This window comes from Dermacentor andersoni, chromosome 3, assembly GCF_023375885.2.
Source record: "Dermacentor andersoni chromosome 3, qqDerAnde1_hic_scaffold, whole genome shotgun sequence".
In the NCBI taxonomy this organism is placed as follows: Eukaryota; Metazoa; Arthropoda; class Arachnida; order Ixodida; family Ixodidae; genus Dermacentor; species Dermacentor andersoni.
In genome coordinates, this window is record NC_092816.1 from 239,673,085 (window position 1) to 239,696,445 (window position 23,361).

Consider the following 23,361-nt stretch of genomic DNA (forward strand, 5'->3'; position numbering starts at 1 on the left):
GTATCAAAATTTCAGGTGATTTCTTTTAGTCGTAAGCGTGACAACTCACATTTTTTATACAACGTCAATAATAAAGAATTGTTACATACAGTATCGTATAAATATTTGGGTGTTCACCTAACCGAAAACCTCTCCTGGAGAGACCACATTGCAGCCGTTTGCGCAAAAGCTTCAAGGACATTAGGTTACCTACGTCGTAATCTGGGTAATTCACCTTCCAACATCCGCAAATTGGCTTATCAGACATTTGTTCGTCCACAGCTCGAGTATGCATCATCCATTTGGTCCCCACATCCTACATACTTAATCGACATGTAGTCAAGAGTTCGACGAAAGTTCGTCTGGTCAGGTAACATGATGATGAAGAAATTGCGGCCACTGACCAAGTCAAGGTGAAAAAACACACAGAGACGTTTCGGTGTGACCAAGGAACCCGTACGGGTCCCGAAACGTCTCTGTGTGTTTTTTCACCTTGACTTGGTCAGTGGCCGCAATTTCTTCATCACTTAATCGACATGCTTGAATCAGTCCAAAACTGAGCTGCCCGTTTCATTTCACGTAATTATAGCCATCACTCCAGCGTAACGCAAATGAAACTGGATCATTCCATACAGCCTTTACTTCTTCGCCGTAATATCGCTCTGTTATCCTTGTTTCACAAATATGTTTATAATGCCACACAATCCACACTACATATCCAGATCGCCTCGAACACGTTTCGCCGATTAAATAACCACTTCAGTTTTGCGCGCATGTACGGTACGACACATGCTTTTACCTATTCCGCGCTCCCTACGGCCATTCGCTTGTGGAACAATCTGCCTGATCACATTGCTTCCGAGTCAGGTCAAGAAAAATTTCGTCATCTCCTACACGAGCATTTTTCATAATAGCACTAACAAATCACTTTATCTTGTTTCTTACACTTGGCAATGTGCTTCGAACTTGTGATTTTTTTTATTGATGCATTGCTATCTCGCTCCTATGAATTGCTATCTTATGCTGCGTCAAGTGTTCACTTTTATGCCCTGTATATGTTATTGGTTTTTTGCCTCTGTTTCCCTAAATATCCCTTCAAGAATTGTACTCCCTGATATGTTCATTTTTCGTGTATTTTACTTTCTAGTATTAGTACCTTACGTTAAGTTTTACTCTTGTTATTTCCTTAAGTGTACCTTTATGGTCTTTCATTACTTCAGTTGTTCCTTTTTCATGTTTATCGTAGTAATGTTGATGAGCCCTGCATTGAGGCGTATCTTTGGATTACACTTTAGAAGGCTGTTTACTCTTCTTTTCCCCTTGATTTTGTAACCCGCCTTACACAATGCCCCCATAGGGCCTGTAAGGTATTTTAAATAAATAAATAAATAAAAGCTAGAAAGTATTTAGCGAAAAGCTGTCCGGTTTATCTATTCCAAATTTAAGTATACTAATTCTAGTATACTAAGTATACGAGTGGGCATGGACGCACGACAGGAATGATGGCCTCACGCATCTTTTTGTTCATTCCACAGTTATTCGGTGCCCTGGTCCTTGGCTGGGAATGTCATGCTGTCTCTCGTCACGGTGGAGCGCTCTACAACGGTTCGTTAACCACGGAAGCAAAGTGTCAAGACATCTGTGCCTCACCTGCCTCATCTTATCCTGGCGACTGCTGCTTGCCACCAAATGAGATGCTCCCTGTCGACCAGTGCCTCACCGGCAACGGTACAGTTGGTGACCCTTACGACGAAGCTGCGATGGCGGGTGCTTTCCCAGCTTCCATGTCTCCGTACGCTGCCGCCCTCCTCTGGCAGGGTGGTTACGTCACTGGTGACTTGTCACCTGATGTGCACTGTGCATCTTCAGCGTCTTCGGCTGCGCCGATAGCGAGTCAGCTTAAAGCCAGCGCTCCGAACGAAATCTTCAGTGGGCATGGACGCACGACAGGAATGATGGCCTCACGCATCTTTTTGTTCATTCCACAGTTATTCGGTGCCCTGGTCCTTGGCTGGGAATGTCATGCTGTCTCTCGTCACGGTGGAGCGCTCTACAACGGTTCGTTAACCACGGAAGCAAAGTGTCAAGACATCTGTGCCTCACCTGCCTCATCTTATCCTGGCGACTGCTGCTTGCCACCAAATGAGATGCTCCCTGTCGACCAGTGCCTCACCGGCAACGGTACAGTTGGTGACCCTTACGACGAAGCTGCGATGGCGGGTGCTTTCCCAGCTTCCATGTCTCCGTACGCTGCCGCCCTCCTCTGGCAGGGTGGTTACGTCACTGGTGACTTGTCACCTGATGTGCACTGCGCATCTTCAGCGTCTTCGGCTGCGCCGATAGCGAGTCAGCTTAAAGCCAGCGCTCCGAACGAAATCTTCAGTGGGCATGGACGCACGACAGGAATGATGGCCTCGCGCATCTTTTTGTTCATTCCACAGTTATTCGGTGCCCTGGTCCTTGGCTGGGAATGTCATGCTGTCTCTCGTCACGGTGGAGCGCTCTACAACGGTTCGTTAACCACGGAAGCAAAGTGTCAAGACATCTGTGCCTCACCTGCCTCATCTTATCCTGGCGACTGCTGCTTGCCACCAAATGAGATGCTCCCTGTCGACCAGTGCCTCACCGGCAACGGTACAGTTGGTGACCCTTACGACGAAGCTGCGATGGCGGGTGCTTTCCCAGCTTCCATGTCTCCGTACGCTGCCGCCCTCCTCTGGCAGGGTGGTTACGTCACTGGTGACTTGTCACCTGATGTGCACTGCGCATCTTCAGCGTCTTCGGCTGCGCCGATAGCGAGTCAGCTTAAAGCCAGCGCTCCGAACGAAATCTTCAGTGGGCATGGACGCACGACAGGAATGATGGCCTCACGCATCTTTTTGTTCATTCCACAGGTCAGTTGCCTTTCCATATCAAGACTAAAATCCGACGACCCATTTATAATCGTGCTTCCATGCCCAGAAGCAGTGCTTGGTCCTTTTTGTTCTTTGTTATTGCTTTTGTGCGGTGACGTTGAGAGTAATCCTGGTCCTCCGAGAGAACAACCATCAGATACATTATCCGAAGTTCTGAAAACCTTACGCGATTTGAATCAAAGGTCTAAAAGAATGGAGGATAACCAAAAAGCAATGCTGGACACTATTACAGAGTTAAAAACGCATCAAGAAACGGTGGCGGAAGCGATATCAGAAATTAAAGAAAGACTTGCGACGGTAGAAAATCAGACCGGTAGTTTTGAAAAATGGCAGCATGAACTCGGTGACGTGCGTGAAGCGGTGGGGAATGTAGCAAAGGACGCTGCATTCCTACGCTCTCGACTGGATGATGCGGAAGACCGCTCTCGTAGAAATAATCTACTTTTTTATGGTTTAACGGACATCGCCACCGAATCCGCTGTTCAATCGGAGGAAAAGATACTGGACATTCTAACAAACACTCTAAGCCTCAGAATAACTAGTGACAGCATATCGCGCGCACATCGTATTGATAGATTCAGTCCAGGGAAGTCTCGTCCGTTGATTGTAAATTTTGCTGCCTATAAAACGAAGGAAGAAATATTATCGAACCGCCCCATGCTAAAAGAAATGAGTATCTCTGTTAGTGAAGATTTCAGTCCCGCTACACGTTACGCCAGAAAAGCTCTTATAGAATACGGAAAAAGTCAGAATGTACCATTTAAATTAAGATATAACAAGCTACTAATTGGTAAAAAATGCTATGTATACGACGCCACTGAGCAAAAGGTCTGTGAATTGAAGCCGTTAAGTAGCACCTCAGATGATGCCACGGCGTCTGTTCTATCCTTAAGATCAGGCCGCAATGTTCTAACGGCGCGCCCATAGGATAACGCGAGGGGTAGGGACCTCGATCCTATAATATCAAGACTACCGGTTCTTTTTACTAATATTCGTAGCTTCTTACCTAAAAAAGATGATCTCTGTAGCCTAATAAATGATTGTGATGCAGTCATAATTGCATTAACCGAAACGTGGTTGACGAGTAAAGTAACAAACTCTGAGTTATTCTACTGTAATAAAAAGTATAATATTTACCGTACTGATCGCGCTAACACACTAGGCGGTGGTGTCTTAATTGCTGTTAATGAATGCTTTGACTGTTTCCCTGTAGCCATAACATGTAACATTGAATGTGTATGGTGCTGCATTTCTGTAAATTTCAAAAAAGTTGTGATCGGTGTTTGTTACCGACCACCATCATCAGCCCCTACTTTTTGCGATAACATGTACGATTGCTTGTGCCAGATTAGTGTTCGCTTCCCCGGAACGCCAATATTACTTATGGGCGATTTTAACTTCCCGAATATTTCCTGGTCAAGCACGTGTCCTTTACTAAATACAACTTCCGCAGAATCAAAACGTTTTGTAGAGATATGTGCTGATTTCAACCTGGTTCAGGTAGTTACTTCCCCTACACGTGTAACGAACACCACATCATCTATTTTAGATCTTGTTTTAACATCATCAACAGATATCATATCTAAGGTTACACACTCACCCGGCTTGAGTGATCACGACGTCTTGCATTTTTTCATTAGCTTGGCAATCCTACCGTCCCAAAACAGTATTAAAACCATTCGTGATTATAAAAACGGCAACCTCACGGCTATCAACAACGAACTTGCTCTTTTCCTTGATAATTACCTGCCTAAAGTTGCTGAGCGCTCACTGGATACTAACTGGAATATATTCAAAGAAAAAATTCACGATCTTGTTAACAAGTTTATTCCGAAGAGGCGCGTTTTTTCGAATAACAATGCTTCATGGTATACTAAATCTTTGAAACGCCTATCTAACAGAAAAAAACGTCTTTTTCACACCGCTAAGCGGACGGAAAGCCAGGCTAAATGGTTTGCATACAAAGAAGCTGCCTCGGCCTACTCATCTGCGATAAAGAACAGAAAATTTTCTTTTTTCAATAATACCCTTCCGAACATGCTCATCAATAATCCAAGAAGCTTCTGGAATGTAGTAAGGCCTAGTGCATCGAAAATCATATCACTTAGCACGTCTTCCGGTGAGCCTATACCTCGGCAGCACTGCGCTACGATTTTAAATAATGTATTTATAAAAGCTTTCACTCCTTCAGCACATGATAACGACCTTCCTAGGCTACCATGCTGCAATTTTTTTCCTATGGATCCTGTAATTTTTAACTCTACCGGCATAAAAAAAATAATAGACACTCTTAAACTTACGTCTTCTTGTGGAATAGATGAAATCACGACGAAATTTCTAAAAAATACGAGTGAGTATTCCTCTATCATCTTAGAGAGCATTTTTTCACAATCGTACCTGACCTCATCCTTGCCTCATGACTGGAAAACAGCAAAGATTATTCCTATCCACAAATCTGGCGAAACTCAAGATCCTTTTAACTACAGGCCCATATCGATTACCTCAGTACCATGCAAAATTATGGAGCATATCATATTTTCTAACCTCATCAACTTTCTTGAAGAAAATAATTTTTTCTCTAACAGTCAACATGGCTTTCGCAAATTTTTTTCCTGTGAGACTCAGCTGGTAACTTTCACTAATGACTTACATGTATATCTTGATAGCGGCTGTTTGACTGATTGCATATTTTTGGATTTTTCTAAAGCTTTTGACAAGGTGAAACATGTACTGCTACTACACAAACTAAGCGCACTCAACATTGACCCGGGAGTACTCAGCTGGATCCAATCGTTCCTTTCTTCTCGTTCCCAATTTGTTGTAACTAATGACTCCACATCTCACGCGGCTCCAGTTGAATCCGGTGTTCCACAAGGGTCTGTTCTTGGCCCTCTTTTATTTTTAATATATATTAACGATTTACCTGATAACATTTCCTCACAAATTTGTTTATTCGCTGACGACTGCGTTATATATCGAAAAGTGACTAATGCATCTGATATAGCTACCCTTCAATCCGATTTAAATAACATATCTAACTGGTGCCTCACTTGGTGCATGGAACTCAACATTAATAAATGCAAATCTATGCGGATTTCTCGTTCTAACACAACTTGCCCTACCTATGCCCTTAATGACTGCCCCCTTCAATCCGTTACATGCTACCGTTATCTTGGCATTCATATAACTAGCGATCTTTCTTGGAAGCAGCATGTACAGTATGTAATATCTAAAGCTAACCGCTCCTTAGGATATTTGAAGAGAAATTTTTCGCTTGCGCCAGTTTCATTAAAACGGCTTTTGTACACGACATACGTCCGCCCCCAATTAGAATATGCCTCATCCGTTTGGGATCCTCATCAGATCACATTAATTAACGAAATTGAATCGGTGCAAAATCGCTCGGTTCGTTTCATCTTAGCTAACTACCATCGCACTGCTAGTGTTACATTAATGAAGAGAACCCTTCAAATTCCATTATTATCTCTTCGCAGAAAAGAATCACGCATTTCCCTTTTTCATAAAATCTACTACCACAACGCATCTCTTCGCCCTCTTTGGATCCAACCTGCGCCTTATTATTCGGCTCGTCGTGACCACTTACATAAAGTTAACGTACCCCGTCATAACACCGTCGCGTGCTCACAATCATTCCTTCCTAGGACTTCAGTCGACTGGAATAATCTACCAACATCATTAGTAAGCATCAGTGACCCCACTCGTTTTAAGAATGCACTAATCAACATAAAATAATGTATGGTAGCAAATGGCATAATTATGTACTTATTCGTTAACATTGTCTGCTTGCTAAAGTGTATTCTTTGTGTATTTTCATGTTATGTAAGCCTCTGATATTTGTTATGAATGTATTACAACTTTTGTCATATTGCTTTTGTTCGTTGGAAATTCCTTGAACTAATCCTGCATTTTTTACTCTTCGAATGTATTCTCGCCCCTCCCCTCTGCAATGTACAATTATGTACCTTGAGGGTATCACAAATAAATAAATTCTCCTTCTGAGCTCATGAAAGCGAACAACATTGAGCTACTTGAATCGAGAAGAAAAAAATGTAGTTTGAATTTTTTAAACTTACTTCTTAACGGTAAAATGGCTATTGATCAGACACAGTTTCTTTCTCCTTTGGCCGCAAGACCTACGCGACATTACCAAACACACTTTTTAACCCCTTACTTTGCAAGAACAGACATTTGTAAGTTTTCCTTTTTTCGGCGTTCTGTGTCCGACTGAAATAGCCTAACAGAACCTTATATCGCACGATATGACTAGATGATTACTAGATGATTATGTCTTTTTGTGTTCTTTCCTCTGGTACTATTATGTTTTTTTCTTCTTGTTGTTGTTCTCATTTTGTGTAATACAGATAATCTGTAAATTGTATTGCCCGTCCTGCTTGGACCAGATTGGTCTGCCATATGTAATAAATAAATAAAATAAATAAATCCCACGTCTTCGCATAACGCGTGCGATGCTTTACAATTGAGCTACCGCAGCGCCGTTTCACTATCCACTTTCTGGGTATTTATAACCCTGGGAGTGTTAGCCAGTACCAGCACTCACAAACTTTGGCGGCGGATGTGGAACATAATTTCTGCCGCAGGCGTCACGAGTATGTGATCTTTTTGGGTGAAGGCAACTGGTCAATAAACCCACATGTGCTACCTCAAGGCATCCATGTTGTCAGATTCAAGACCCTCGTTATGTACTAAACGAGAAGAAACAGGGTTGAACAAGGGGCCTGATATTTATTATACATATCATAAGGAGCCAACGAACATCGAAACCAAGGACAGCATAGGGGACATTACTTTTACTTAATAAATGAAATAAAGAACTGATAAATTAACGGAAGCGTAAGTGGATGAAAAAACAGCTTGCTGCAGGTGGGGAATGATGCCACGTCTTGGCATTACGCGTGCGATGTCCTTTTAATTGAGCTAACGCGGAGCCATTTCCCCACCACCTTTTGGGTATTTATATTTCCTACTCCAACCCTGGAAGTGTTAGCCAGCGCCACCACTCACAAACCTTGGCGGCGGATGTGGAACATCCTTTCTGCCGGAGGCGTCACGAGTACATGATCTTTTGGGTGAAGTGAACAGGTCAATAAATTCACACGTGCTACCTCAAGGCATCAGTGTTGCCAGATTCGAGACCCTCGTTTATGTAATAAACGAGAAGAAAGGGCGTTAACCGAGTGCTCCGATATTTATTAATCATATCATAAGAAGCCAACAAACAATGAAACCAAGGACAGCATAGGGGAAATCATTTGTACCTAATAAATGAAAAGAAGAAATTAAAAATTACCATAAGTGTAAGTTGATGAAAAAAACAACTTGCAGCAAGTGGGGAATGATGCCACGTCTTCGCATTACGCGAGCGATGCTCTATTAATTAAGCTACTGCGGCGCCGTCTCCCCATGCACTTTTTGGGTATTTGTTTCCTACTCGAACCCTGGAAGTGTTAGCTAGCGCCAAAACTCACTAACCTTGGTGGCGGATTCAGAACATCCTTTTTGCCGCAGCCGTCACGAGTACGTGATCTTTTTGGGTGAAGTCAACTGGTCAATAAACTCACGCGTGCTACCTCAAGGCATCAATGTTGCCAGATTCGAGACCCTCGTTATGTTATAAACGAGAAGAAAGGGCGTTAACTGAAGGGCCCGATACTTATTAATCATATCATAAGAAGCCAACAAATATACTGACACGAAGAACAACGTAGGGGAAATTACTTGTACATAATAAATGAAATAAACAAATGATAAATTAATGGAAATGAAAGTGGATGAAAAAAAAACTTGCCGCAGGTGGGAACGATCTGACGTCTTCGCATTACGTATGCGATGCTCTACGAATTGATCTACCGCGGTGCCGTTTCTCCATCCACTTTTTCTGTATTTATGTTCCCTACTCGAACCCTGGGAGTGTTAGCCAGCGCCACCACTCACAAGCCTTGACGGCGGATGTGGAACGTCATTTCTACCGCAGGCGTCACGAGTGCGTGATCTTTTTGATTGTACGCAACTGGTCAATAAACACACACGTGCTACTTCAAGGCATTGCCGCATTCTAGACGAGACCCTCGTTATGTAATAAACGAGAAGCAATCCAGCAACATTGATGCCTTGAGGTAGCACGTGTGGGTTTATTGACCAGTTGCCTTTACCCCAAAAAATCACGTACTCGTGACGCCTGTGGCAGAAACGATGTTCCACATTCGCCACTAATGGCGTTTTTCACTGGTCGATCTGGAGCGGCCGCCGAAATCCTCGAGCGAGCGCTCGGGTTTAACAAATCCGAATCGGCCAGCGGAGCGCAAATACGCTCCGCGGTGGATCACACAGGAAGTCTGCGTACACGTCGCACGAACCGATTCCGAAAACCATGGCCGACTTCCGTTCTGTACGTTTCCACGGCAACCAAACTCGCCGTCCCCCGTGTGCAATTTGACCGTGGCAGTCGCATATAGTCCGTCATTTCCATGTCGCGCCCGCAAGGATTGTGCATGGACAACGTGCGTAGAAGGCTTCGTACAGCACCTGTGTCACTTCGTAATCGCTGTCGTCCGAGCTCTCATCGCTAAACGTGAGCGCTGCAGCAGTACCGAACGCAGCCATTTTGCGAAGCAACACAATCTTGTGCGTACCAACCGGGTACCGATTTCCCGATTTCGTTTGAAGACGGAAGTGACGCGAGCTATTTCCGCCCGAATCCGCGCCTCGGCGGCGGAGCAAGTGAGAGCGATCCGGCGCGGAGCGAGTTGATCCGAAACGACCAGTGGAACGCGCGAACCCGCTCCAGATCGACCAGTGAAATTCGGGTTCGTTGCCGCGGAGCAAGAAATCCTGCTCCGAATCGACCAGTGAAAAACGCCATAAGGTTTGTGATTGGCGGTGTTGGCTAACACTCCCAGGGTTCGGGAATGGAACAGAAATACCCAAAAAGTAGATGAGGAAACGGCGCCGCAGTAACTAAATTGGTAGCGTGTCGCGCGCGTAATGCGAAAACATGGGATTGTTCACCACTTGCGGCCAGTTTTTTTCATCCACTTTCATTTCCAAGAATTATTTCATTTTTATTTCATTTATTAGGTACAAATAATTTCCCCTGTGTTGTCGTTGGTGTGAATATTTGTTGGCTTCTTTTAAGATATGATTAATAAATATCGGGACCCTTGGATAACACCCTTTCTTTTTGCTTAATACATGATGAGTTTTTCGATTCTGGCAACATTGATGACTTGAGGTAGCACGTGTGGGTTTATTGAACAGCTGGCTTCACTACAGTGTGCTACATTAGGGTAGGGTCCCTAGAAATACTTGCTAGTCTGGCGTCCGCCGGCTGCGGCGGGGGCTGCTGCTGAATGATCGCCGCGGTGGCGCTGCGAGCAATCGGCATGCCATGCCAGCCGCGGCGTCTGCTCTAGACGCGCGCGTCTCGCCCCGCGAAACAAATTCACTGCGCGTGTTGATTTGCCTTGCGCATGCGATTGCACTGTTTTTTTTTCTTTGATTTTAGCTTAGTCGTGGTTATTCAATGTGAACTTCAGTTATTGGCGTAGCGGCGCAAACGATTTTTGCGAAAAATTCTGGACGCGTACCCCAGAGTCGAAGGTGAAACTAACCCGCTTATTTTTACATCATATTCTCCTTTCTCAATACTGCTGCCCACCCACGTATTATAATACCGCCTTCTGAGGAATTTAAATAAAAATTACTTGCATCAAAAACATTACCCAGGATTCTAAACCCCACGACCGTGTGTGCGCGCAACAGTGCGCTATTGACAGCGCCGTTTTCATTCATGCTATTGATCCGATCTCAACTTCTACGGACTATAAACGAAGTTAGAAGGCAGACTGAGCACTGGAAACTTCTAGATGCACGCACAATTAAAACATGTAAGATGAGAACCTGAGCCCTGTAAATCACGTGCTTTAGGCAAACTGCAGGAACGCATTCCTTAGTGCTTAGGCAACCGTGTTACAGAAGTAATGAACACAAGCATGCATTCTAAGTAGTTCCTTCGAATCACGTGCTTGGTAAAAGAGGTTTATTAGCCCATGCTATGTAGGTAACACGTACTGTCAGGGAAAAGATACCAAAGGATCACTAATGTAATGCACAAAATAAAAATCGTTGTTGAACCCATTTATTTTCATCACTTTGCACTCAGGCTGCCCACATTTTTGTTTTCACCACCCACTGGCATCTTCTCATCTTTAACAGCTTCAGCTGCTCTTTCTTAGCTGCCCTCTCAACATTGATAGACTTCGTGTAGAAGCGCAGGCGAAGCAGAATATAAAATTTCATTATGCCATTAACAATTCCACGTCCATGTTTCACGCAGGCCAGAGACGGAACATTTACATGTGTTAAAATATCAGCGAAGTCAACAATGCTTTTTTCGTGCAACTTATTCAGACTAAAATAAGTAGTGAAGCTGTCTTCAAGGACGGTGACAATATTCTTCAAGGGGCCAGACGGATAGAGTAAGCCACCATTATCAAAGTTTGCAGTGAAAGCTGCAGCCTGATCATTTTCTATAGCCACTGCTTTTTCACTCGTCAGGGCTGACGCACTGAAAAAAAGCCATTGCATAGAGTGTGCTTTTCTAGCTATGTAGCCTGAGATATAATAAATTAACATCTCGTGGCTTTTTCCTGTCACACAGGCACTGTGGTCAGACGTAATACTTGTACGTGTAGCACACAAGACCAATGCAGTTTCTGCCTCATTGAGCGCTCCTTTATCAATAAGGCTGTCAAGAATAGCCAGCATATTCTCGCTGCTTGGGTGTTCCTTAGGCACCGAAACTAAGGACGTGACAACTTCTGGTAAACAGTTTCCCGATGGTGGTGGTTTTGCAAGATTTGCAAAACCACCACCGCTCAGTTTTGCAAAACTGAGCGGCATTCGGATGGTCATTACTTCCTGATGATTGCCGAGCGATGCTGAATACGCTTTCAAGCCTGTCTTGGCTCAAGTTTGCAGTCATCATGTACTTAAAGCCAAGTGTGCCGAGAAATGCAACTAATCTGAGTGCGCTCTTGCATCCCGGCACGAAACACGTGCTGTCGCGCTTGTCACGTTGCCTAGACATGACGCGATCGCACATCTATGAGCGCACGCACACCAACACACACGCAAGTTAGCGTTCATGTATTTGGAAAAAAACAACAGTATTGTGGGCTTGCGACCAAAAAGCAGCGCGCAACACTTCCGCAGCCACGGCAGGCACCGCACGACCGTCCCTTTAGGCACAACGCTCCGATTGTGTGCAGCGCTCCCTGCGCATTCATCCGAGGCGCAGCCCACCGATTCCGTGGGGAGCTCCGCGCGAACGGTAGACTAGCAAGTATTTCTAGGGACCCTAATTAGGGGCAGTGTGTTCCGGAAGCGCTCGCCGCTGAGGCGCTTCATGTAGATAGCACTAGATGGCGCTGTAGGAACATGAGCTGTATGTGGAAAGGTATGTGGAAAGGTATAATGGTTCCAGGACTTACTTTTGGAAATGCGGTTGTTTGCTATAAATCAGGGGTACAATCAGGACTCGACGGAAACCAAAGGTCAGTGGGTCGCCTCGCATTGGGCGCTCACGGGAAGACTACAAATGAAGCTGTGCAGGGTGATATGGGCTGGACTAGTTTTGAAGTGAGGGAAGCTCGCAGTAAAATTGAGTATGAGGAACGGCTGAGAAATACGGAAGAAAGTAAGTGGGCTGGGAGAGTGTTCAGGTATCTGTACAGGAAAAACATTGATTCACAGTGGAGGAAAAGAACTAGGAAGCTTACCAGCAACTATGCGGCCTGTAGAGTGGACAACACAGCAACAAAGAAGGTCAAGCGGAAAGTCAGAGAGGCTGAATTAATCTCATGGGTGGCGGCAATGGAAAAGAAACCCGCCGTGAGTAACTACTTAAGAGGAAAAAACGAAATCAGGAAAGGAACCATTTATGATAACTCAAAGGGAAGCTCATTACTTTTCGAAGCGAGATCGGGATGCCTTAGAACACGCACCTATAAAGCGAGATATAAGAAGGAAGAAGAAGCATGTGCTTGCTGCGGTAAAGCTAGGGAAACTATGGCGCAGACAGGTCAGGAGTGTCGGCGCGACTGTGAGGCGCAGACAGCATTTTGCAGGAATGCCTGTGTCGTGGGCGCGACTGTGAGGTGCACACAGCTTTTTCTAGAAATGCCTGTGTCGTTGGCGCGACTGTGAGGCGCAGACAGCATTTTGTAGGAATGCCTGTGTCGTCGGCGCGACTGTGAGGCGCAGACAGCATTTTGTAGGAATGCCTGTGTCGTCGGCGCGACGGCGAGGCGCAGACAGCATTTTGTAGGAATGCCTGTGTCGTCGGTGCGAATGCGACGCGCAGACAGTATTTTGTAGGAATGCCTGTGTCGTTAGCGCGACTGTGAGGCGCAGACAGCTTATTCTAGGAATGCCTGTGTCGTTGGCGCGACTGTGAGGCGCAGACAGCATTTTCTAGGAATGCCTGTGTCGTCGGCGCGAATGCGAGGCGCAGACAGCATTTTGTAGGAATGCCTGTGTCGTCGGCTCGACTGTGAGGTGCAGACAGCATTTTGTAGGAATGCCTGTGTCGTCGGCGCGACTGTGAGGCGCAGACAGCATTTTCTAGGAATGCCTGTGTCGTTGGTGCGACTGCGAGGCGCAGACAGCATTTTGTAGGAATGCCTGTGTCGTCGGCGCGACTGTGAGGCGCAGACAGCATTTTATAGGAATGCCTGTGTCGTCGGCGCGACTGTGAGGCGCAGACAGCATTTTGTAGGAATGCCTGTGTCGTCGGCGCGACTGTGAGGCGCAGACAGCATTTTGCAGGAATGCCTGTGTCGTGGGCGCGACTGTGAGGCGCACACAGCTTTTTCTAGAAATGCCTGTGTCGTTGGCGCGACTGTGAGGCGCAGACAGCATTTTTAGGAATGCCTGTGTCGTCGGCGCGACTGTGAGGCGCAGACAGCATTTTATAGGAATGCCTGTGTCGTCGGCGCGACTGTGAGGCGCAGACAGCATTTTGTAGGAATGCCTGTGTCGTCGGCGCGACTGAGGTGCAGACAGCATTTTATAGGAATGCCTGTGTCGTCGGCGCGACTGTGAGGAGCAGACAGCATTTTGTAGGAATGCCTGTGTCGTTGGCGCGACTGCGAGGCGCAGACAGCATTTTGTAGGAATGCCTGTGTCGTCGGCGCGACTGTGAGACGCAGACAGCATTTTGTAGGAATGCCTGTGTCGTCGGCGCGACTGCGAGGCGCAGACAGCATTTTGCAGGAATGCCTGTGTCGTCGGCGCGACTGTGAGACGCAGACAGCATTTTGTAGGAATGCCTGTGTCGTCGGCGCGACTGTGAGGCGCAGACAGCACCTTGTAGGACTGCCTGTGTCGTCGGCGCGACTGTGAGGCGCAGACAGCATTTTGTAGGAATGCCTGCGTCGTCGGCGCGACTGCGAGGCGCAGACAGCATTTTTTAGGAATGCCTGTGTCATCGGCGCGACTGTGAGGCGCAGACAGCATTTTGTAGGAATGCCTGTGTCGTCGGCGCGACTGTGAGGCGCAGACAGCTTTTTCTAGGAATGCCTGTGTCGTTGGCGCGACTGTGAGGGGCTGACAGCATTTTGTAGGAATGCCTGTGTCGTCGGCGCGACTGTGAGGCGCAGATAGCTTTTTGTCGGAATGCCTGTGTCGTCGGCGCGACTGCGAGGCGCAGACAGCATTTTATAGGAATGCCTGTGTGGTCGGCGCGACTGTGAGGCGCAGACAGCTTTTTCTAGGAATGCCTGTGTCGTTGGCGCGACTGTGAGGCGCAGACAGCACTTTGTAGGAATGCCTGTGTCGTCGGCGCGACTGCGAGGCGCAGACAGCATTTTGTAGGAATGCCTGTGTCGTCGGCGCGACTGCGAGGCGCAGACAGCTTTTTGTAGGAATGCCTGTGTCGTCGGCGCGACTGCGAGGCGCAGACAGCATTTTGTAGGAATGCCTGTGTCGTCGGCGCGACTGTGAGGCGCAGACAGCTTTTTCTAGGAATGCCTGTGTCGTTGGCGCGACTGTGAGGCGCAGACAGCATTTTGTAGGAATGCCTGTGTCGTCGGCGCGACTGCGAGGCGCCGACAGCATTTTGTAGGAATGCCTGTGTCGTCGGCGTGACTGCGAGGCGCAGACAGCATTTTCTAGGAATGCCTGTGTCGTCGGCGCGACTGCGAGGAGCAGACAGCTTTTTGTAGGAATGCCAGTGTCGTCGGCGCTACTGTGAGGCGCACACAGCATATTGTAGGAGTGCCTGTGTCATTGGCGCGACTGCGAGGCGCAGACAGCATTTTGTAGGAATGCCTGTGTCGTCGGCGCGACTGTGAGGCGCAGACAGCATTTTATAGAAATGCCTGTGTCGTCGGTGCGACTGTGAGGCGCAGACAGCATTTTGTAGGAATGCCTGTGTCGTCGGCGCGACTGTGAGGCGCAGACAGCATTTTATAGGAATGCCTGTGTCGTCGGCGCGACTGTGAGGCGCAGACAGCATTTTGTAGGAATGCCTATGTCGTTGGCGCGACTGCGAGGCGCAGACAGCATTTTATAGGAATGCCTGTGTCGTCGGCGCGACTGTGAGGCGAAGACAGCATTCTATAGGAATGCCTGTGTCGTTGGCGCGACTGCGAGGCGCAGACAGCTTTTTGTAGGAATGCCTGTGTCGTCGGCGCGACTGTGAGGCGCAGACAGCATTTTGTAGGAATGCCTGTGTCGTTGGTGCGACTGCGAGGCGCAGACAGCATTTTGTAGGAATGCCTGTGTCGTCGGCGCGACTGTGAGGCGCAGACAGCATTTTGTAGGAATGCCTGTGTCGTCGGCGTGACTGTGAGGCGCAGACAGAATTTTGCAGGAATGCCTGTGTCGTGGGCGCGACTGTGAGGCGCAGACAGCTTTTTCTAGAAATGCCTGTGTCGTTGGCGCGACTATGAGGCGCAGACAGCATTTTGTAGGAATGCCTGTGTCGTCGGCGTGACTGTGAGGCGCAGACAGAATTTTGCAGGAATGCCTGTGTCGTGGGCGCGACTGTGAGGCGCAGACAGCTTTTTCTAGAAATGCCTGTGTCGTTGGCGCGACTATGAGGCGCAGACAGCATTTTCTAGGAATGCCTGTGTCGTCGGCACGACTGCGAGGCGCAGACAGCATTTTGTAGGAATGCCTGTGTCGTTGGCGCGACTGCGAGGCGCAGACAGCATTTTATAGGAATGCCTGTGTCGTCGGCGCGACTGTGAGGCGCAGACAGCATTTTATAGGAATGCCTGTGTCGTCGGCGCGACTGTGAGGCGCACACAGCATTTCGTAGGAATCCCTGTGTCGTCGGCGCGACTGCGAGGCGTAGACAGCATTTTATAGGAATGCCTGTGTCGTCGGCGTGACTGTGAGGCGCAGACAGCATTCTATAGGAATGCCTGTGTCGTCGGCGCGACTGTGAGGCGCAGACAGCATTTTATAGGAATGCCTGTGTCGTCGGCGCGACTGTGAGGCGCAGACAGCATTTATATGAATGCCTGTGTCGTCGGCGCGACTGTGAGGCGCAGACAGCTTATTATAGGAATGCCTGTGTCCTCGGCGCGACTGTGAGGCGCAGACAGCATTTTGTAGGAATGCCTGTGTCGTTGGCGCGACTGCGAGGCGCAGACAGCATTTTGTAGGAATGCCTGTGTCGTCGGCGTGACTGTGAGGCGCAGACAGCATTTTGTAGGAATGCCTGTGTCGTCGGCGCGACTGTGAGGCGCAGACAGCATTTTGCAGGAATGCCTGTGTCGTGGGCGCGACTGTGAGGCGCAGACAGCTTTTTCTAGAAATGCCTGTGTCGTTGGCGCGACTGTGAGGCGCAGACAGCATTTTGTAGGAATGCCTGTGTCATCGGCGCGACTGTGAGGCGCAGACAGCATTTTGTAGGAATGCCTGTGTCGTCGGCGCGACTGTGAGGCGCAGACAGCTTTTTGTAGGAATGCCTGTGTCGTCGGCGCGACTGCGAGGCGCCGACAGCATTTTGTAGGAATGCCTGTGTCGTCGGCGCGACTTCGAGGCGCAGACAGCATTTTCTAGGAATGCCTGTGTCGTCGGCGCGACTGCGAGGCGCAGACAGCATTTTGTAGGAATGCCTGTGTCGTCGGCGCGACTGTGAGGCGCAGACAGCTTTTTCTAGGAATGCCTGTGTCGTTGACGCGACTGTGAGCCGCAGACAGCATTTTGTAGGAATGCCTGTGTCGTCGGCGCGACTGCGAGGCGCCGACAGCATTTTGTAGGAATGCCTGTGTCGTCGGCGCGACTTCGAGGCGCAGACAGCATTTTCTAGGAATGCCTGTGTCGTCGGCGCGACTGCGAGGCGCAGACAGCTTTTTGTAGGAATGCCTGTGTCGTCGGCGCTACTGTGAGGCGCACACAGCATATTGTAGGAATGCCTGTGTCGTTGGCGCGACTGCGAGGCGCAGACAGCATTTTATAGGAATGCCTGTGTCGTCGGCGCGACTGTGCGGCGCAGACAGCATTTTATAGAAATGCCTGTGTCGTCGGCGCGACTGTGAGGCGCAGACAGCATTTTGTACAAATGCCTGTGTCATCGGCGCGACTGTGAGGCGCAGACAGCATTTTATAGGAATGCCTGTGTCGTCGGCGCGACTGTGAGGCGCAGAAAGCATTTTATAGGAATGCCTGTGTCGTCAGCGCGACTGTGAGGCGCAGACAGCATTTTATAGGAATGCCTGTGCCGTCGGCGTGACTGTGAGGCGCAGACAGCATTTGGAGGAATGCCTGTGTCGTCGGCGCGACTGTGAGGCGCAGACAGCTTATTATAGGAATGCCTGAGTCGTCGGCGCGACTGTGAGGCGCAGACAGCATTCTGTAGGAATGCCTGTGTCGTTGGCGCGACTGCGAGGCGCACACAGCATTTTGTAGGAATGCCTGTGTCGTCGGCGAGACTGTGAGGCGCAGACAGCATTTTGTAGGAATGCCTGTGTCGTCGGCGCGACTGTGAGGCGCAGACAGCATTTTGCAGGAATGCCTGTGTCGTGGGCGCGACTGTGAGGCGCAGACAGCTTTTTCTAGAAATGCCTGTGTCGTTGGCGCGACTGTGAGGCGCAGACAGCATTTTGTAGGAATGCCTGTGTCGTCGGCGCGACTGTGAGGCGCAGACAGCATTTTGTAGGAATGCCTGTGTCGTCGGCGCGACGGCGAGGCGCAGACAGCATTTTGTAGGAATGCCTGTGTCGTCGGTGCGAATGCGACGCGCAGACAGTATTTTGTAGGAATGCCTGTGTCGTTAGCGCGACTGTGAGGCGCAGACAGCTTATTCTAGGAATGCCTGTGTCGTTGGCGTGACTGTGAGGCGCAGACAGCATTTTCTAGGAATGCCTGTGTCGTCGGCGCGACTGCGAGGCGCAGACAGCATTTTGTAGGAATGCCTGTGTCATCGGCTCGACTGTGAGGCGCAGACAGCATTTTGTAGGAATGCCTGTGTCGTTGGCGCGACTGCGAGGCGCCGACAGCATTTTGTAGGAATGCCTGTGTCGTCGGCGCGACTTCGAGGCGCAGACAGCATTTTCTAGGAATGCCTGTGTCGTCGGCGCGACTGCGAGGCGCAGACAGCTTTTTGTAGGAATGCCTGTGTCGTCGGCGCTACTGTGAGGCGCACACAGCATATTGTAGGAATGCCTGTGTCGTTGGCGCGACTGCGAGGCGCAGACAGCATTTTATAGGAATGCCTGTGTCGTCGGCGCGACTGTGCGGCGCAGACAGCATTTTATAGAAATGCCTGTGTCGTCGGCGCGACTGTGAGGCGCAGACAGCATTTTGTACAAATGCCTGTGTCATCGGCGCGACTGTGAGGCGCAGACAGCATTTTATAGGAATGCCTGTGTCGTCGGCGCGACTGTGAGGCGCAGACAGCATTTTATAGGAATGCCTGTGTCGTCAGCGCGACTGTGAGGCGCAGACAGCATTTTATAGGAATGCCTGTGCCGTCGGCGTGACTGTGAGGCGCAGACAGCATTTGGAGGAATGCCTGTGTCGTCGGCGCGACTGTGAGGCGCAGACAGCTTATTATAGGAATGCCTGAGTCGTCGGCGCGACTGTGAGGCGCAGACAGCATTCTGTAGGAATGCCTGTGTCGTTGGCGTGACTGCGAGGCGCACACAGCATTTTGTAGGAATGCCTGTGTCGTCGGCGAGACTGTGAGGCGCAGACAGCATTTTGTAGGAATGCCTGTGTCGTCCGCGCGACTGTGAGGCGCAGACAGCATTTTGCAGGAATGCCTGTGTCGTGGGCGCGACTGTGAGGCGCAGACAGCTTTTTCTAGAAATGCCTGTGTCGTTGGCGCGACTGTGAGGCGCAGACAGCATTTTGTAGGAATGCCTGTGTCGTCGGCGCGACTGTGAGGCGCAGACAGCATTTTGTAGGAATGCCTGTGTCGTCGGCGCGACGGCGAGGCGCAGACAGCATTTTGTAGGAATGCCTGTGTCGTCGGTGCGAATGCGACGCGCAGACAGTATTTTGTAGGAATGCCTGTGTCGTTAGCGCGACTGTGAGGCGCAGACAGCTTATTCTAGGAATGCCTGTGTCGTTGGCGTGACTGTGAGGCGCAGACAGCATTTTCTAGGAATGCCTGTGTCGTCGGCGCGACTGCGAGGCGCAGACAGCATTTTGTAGGAATGCCTGTGTCGTCGGCGCGACTGTGAGGCGCAAACAGCATTTTGTAGGAATGCCTGTGTCGTTGGCGCGACTGCGAGGCGCAGACAGCATTTTGTAGGAATGCCTGTGTCGTCGGCGCGACTGCGAGGCGCAGACAGCATTTTGTAGGAATGCCTGTGTCATCGGCTCGACTGTGAGGCGCAGACAGCATTTTGTAGGAATGCCTGTGTCGTCGGCGCGACTGTGAGGCGCAAACAGCATTTTGTAGGAATGCCTGTGTCGTTGGCGCGACTGCGAGGCGCAGACAGCATTTTGTAGGAATGCCTGTGTCGTCGGCACGACTGTGAGGTGCAGACAGCATTTTATAGGAATGCCTGTGTCGTCGGCGCGACTGCGAGGCGCAGACAGCATTTTATAATAATGCCTGTGTCGTCGGCTCGACTGTGAGGCGCAGACAGCATTTTTAGGAATGCCTGTGTCGTCGGCGCGACTGTGAGGCGCAGACAGCATTTTATAGGAATGCCTGTGTCGTCGGCGCGACTGTGAGGCGCAGACAGCATTTTGTAGGAATGCCTGTGTCGTCAGCGCGACTGTGAGGCGCAGACAGCATTTTATAGGAATGCCTGTGTCGTCGGCGCGACTGTGAGGCGCAGACAGCATTTTGTAGGAATGCCTGTGTCGTTGGCGCGACTGCGAGGCGCAGACAGCATTTTGTAGGAATGCCTGTGTCGTCGGCGCGACTGTGAGGCGCAGACAGCATTTTGTAGGAATGCCTGTGTCATCGGCGCGACTGCGAGGCGCAGACAGCATTTTGCAGGAATGCCTGTGTCGTCGGCGCGACTGTGAGACGCAGACAGCATTTTGTAGGAATGCCTGTGTCGTCGGCGCGACTGTGAGGCGCAGACAGCATTTTGTAGGACTACCTGTGTCGTCGGCGCGACAGTGAGGCGCAGACAGCATTTTGTAGGAATGCCTGTGTCGTCGGCGCGACTGTGAGGCGCAGACAGCATTTTGTAGGAATGCCTGTGTCGTTGGCGCGACTGCGAGGCGCAGACAGCATTTTGTAGGAATGCCTGTGTCGTCGGCGCGACTGTGAGGCGCAGACAGCATTTTGTAGGAATGCCTGTGTCATCGGCGCGACTGCGAGGCGCAGACAGCATTTTGCAGGAATGCCTGTGTCGTCGGCGCGACTGTGAGACGCAGACAGCATTTTGTAGGAATGCCTGTGTCGTCGGCGCGACTGTGAGGCGCAGACAGCATTTTGTAGGACTACCTGTGTCGTCGGCGCGACTGTGAGGCGCAGACAGCATTTTGTAGGAATGCCTGTGTCGTCGGCGCGACTGCGAGGCGCAGACAGCATTTTTTAGGAATGCCTGTGTCATCGGCGCGACTGTGAGGCGCAGACAGCATTTTGTAGGAATGCCTGTGTCGTCGGCGCGACTTTGAGGCGCAGACAGCTTTTTCTAAGAATGCCTGTGTCGTTGGCGCGACTGTGAGGTGCAGACAGCATTATGTAGGAATGCCTGTGTCGTCGGCGCGACTGTGAGGCGCAGACAGCTTTTTGTCGGAATGCCTGTGTCGTCGGCGCGACTGCGAGGCGCAGACAGCATTTTATAGGAATGCCTGTGTCGTCGGCGCGACTATGAGGCGCAGACAGCATTTTGTATGAATGCCTGTGTCGTCGGCGCGACTGTGAGGCGCAGACAGCTTATTATAGGAATGCCTGTGTCGTCGGCGCGACTGTGAGGCGCAGACAGCATTTTGTAGGAATGCCTGTGTCGTTGGCGCGACTGCGAGGCGCAGACAGCATTTTGTAGGAATGCCTGTGTCGTCGGCGTGACTGTGAGGCGCAGACAGCATTTTGTAGGAATGCCTGTGTCGTCGGCGCGACTGTGAGGTGCAGACAGCATTTTGTAGGAATGCCTGTGTCGTCGGCGCGACTGTGAGGCGCAGACAGCTTTTTCTAGAAATGCCTGTGTCGTTGGCGCGACTGTGAGGCGCAGACAGCATTTTGTAGGAATGCCTGTGTCGTCGGCGCGACTGTGAGGCGCAGACAGCATTTTGTAGGAATGCCTGTGTCGTCGGCGCGACTGTGAGGCGCAGGCAGCTTTTTCTAGGAATGCCTGTGTCGTTGGCGCGACTGTGAGGCGCAGACAGCATTTTGTAGGAATGCCTGTGTCGTCGGCGCGACTGTGAGGCGCAGACAGCTTTTTGTAGGAATGCCTGTGTCGTCGGCGCGACTGTGAGGCGCAGACAGCTTTTTGTAGGAATGCCTGTGTCGTCGGCGCGACTGCGAGGCGCAGACAGCATTTTGTAGGAATGCCTGTGTCGTCGGCGCGACTGTGAGGCGCAGACAGCTTTTTCTAGGAATGCCTGTGTCGTTGGCGCGACTGTGAGCCGCAGACAGCATTTTGTAGGAATGCCTGTGTCGTCGGCGCGACTGCGAGGCGCCGACAGCATTTTGTAGGAATGCCTGTGTCGTCGCCGCGACTGCGAGGCGCAGACAGCATTTTCTAGGAATGCCTGTGTCGTCGGCGCGACTGCGAGGCGCAGACAGCTTTTTGTAGGAATGCCTGTGTCGTCGGCGCTACTGTGAGGCGCACACAGCATATTGTAGTAATGCCTGTGTCGTTGGCGCGACTGCGAGGCGCAGACAGCATTTTGTAGGAATGCCTGTGTCGTCGGCGCGACTGTGAGGCGCAGACAGCATTTTATAGAAATGCCTGTGTCGTCGGCGCGACTGTGAGGCGCAGACAGCATTTTGTAGGAATGCCTGTGTCATCGGCGCGACTGTGAGGCGCAGACAGCATTTTATAGGAATGCCTGTGTCGTCGGCGCGACTGTGAGGCGCAGACAGCATTTTGTAGGAATGCCTGTGTCGTTGGCGCGATTGCGAGGCGCAGACAGCATTTTATAGGAATGCCTGTGTCGTCGGCGCTACTTTGAGGCGCAGACAGCATTTTATAGGAATGCCTGTGTCGTTGGCGCGACTGCGAGGCGCAGACAGCTTTTTGTAGGAATGCCTGGGTCGTTGGCGCGACTGTGAGGCGCAGACAGCATTTTATAGGAATGCCTTTGTCGTCGGCGCGACTGCGAGGCGCAGGCAGCATTTTGTAGGAATGCCTGTGTCGTCGGCGCGACTGCGAGGCGCAGACAGCATTTTTTAGGAATGCCTGTGTCATCGGCGCGACTGTGAGGCGCAGACAGCATTTTGTAGGAATGCCTGTGTCGTCGGCGCGACTTTGAGGCGCAGACAGCTTTTTCTAGGAATGCCTGTGTCGTTGGCGCGACTGTGAGGTGCAGACAGCATTATGTAGGAATGCCTGTGTCGTCGGCGCGACTGTGAGGCGCAGACAGCTTTTTGTCGGAATGCCTGTGTCGTCGGCGCGACTGCGAGGCGCAGACAGCATTTTATAGGAATGCCTGTGTCGTCGGCGCGACTGTGAGGCGCAGACAGCATTTTGTAGGAATGCCTGTGTCGTTGGCGCGACTGCGAGGCGCAGACAGCATTTTGTAGGAAGGCCTGTGTCGTCGGCGTGACTGTGAGGCGCAGACAGCATTTTGTAGGAATGCCTGTGTCGTCGGCTCGACTGTGAGGCGCAGACAGCATTTTGCAGGAATGCCTGTGTCGTGGGCGCGACTGTGAGGCGCAGACAGCTTTTTCTAGAAATGCCTGTGTCGTTGGCGCGACTGTGAGGCGCAGACAGCATTTTGTAGGAATGCCTGTGTCGTCGGCGCGACTGTGAGGTGCAGACAGCATTTTGTAGGAATGCCT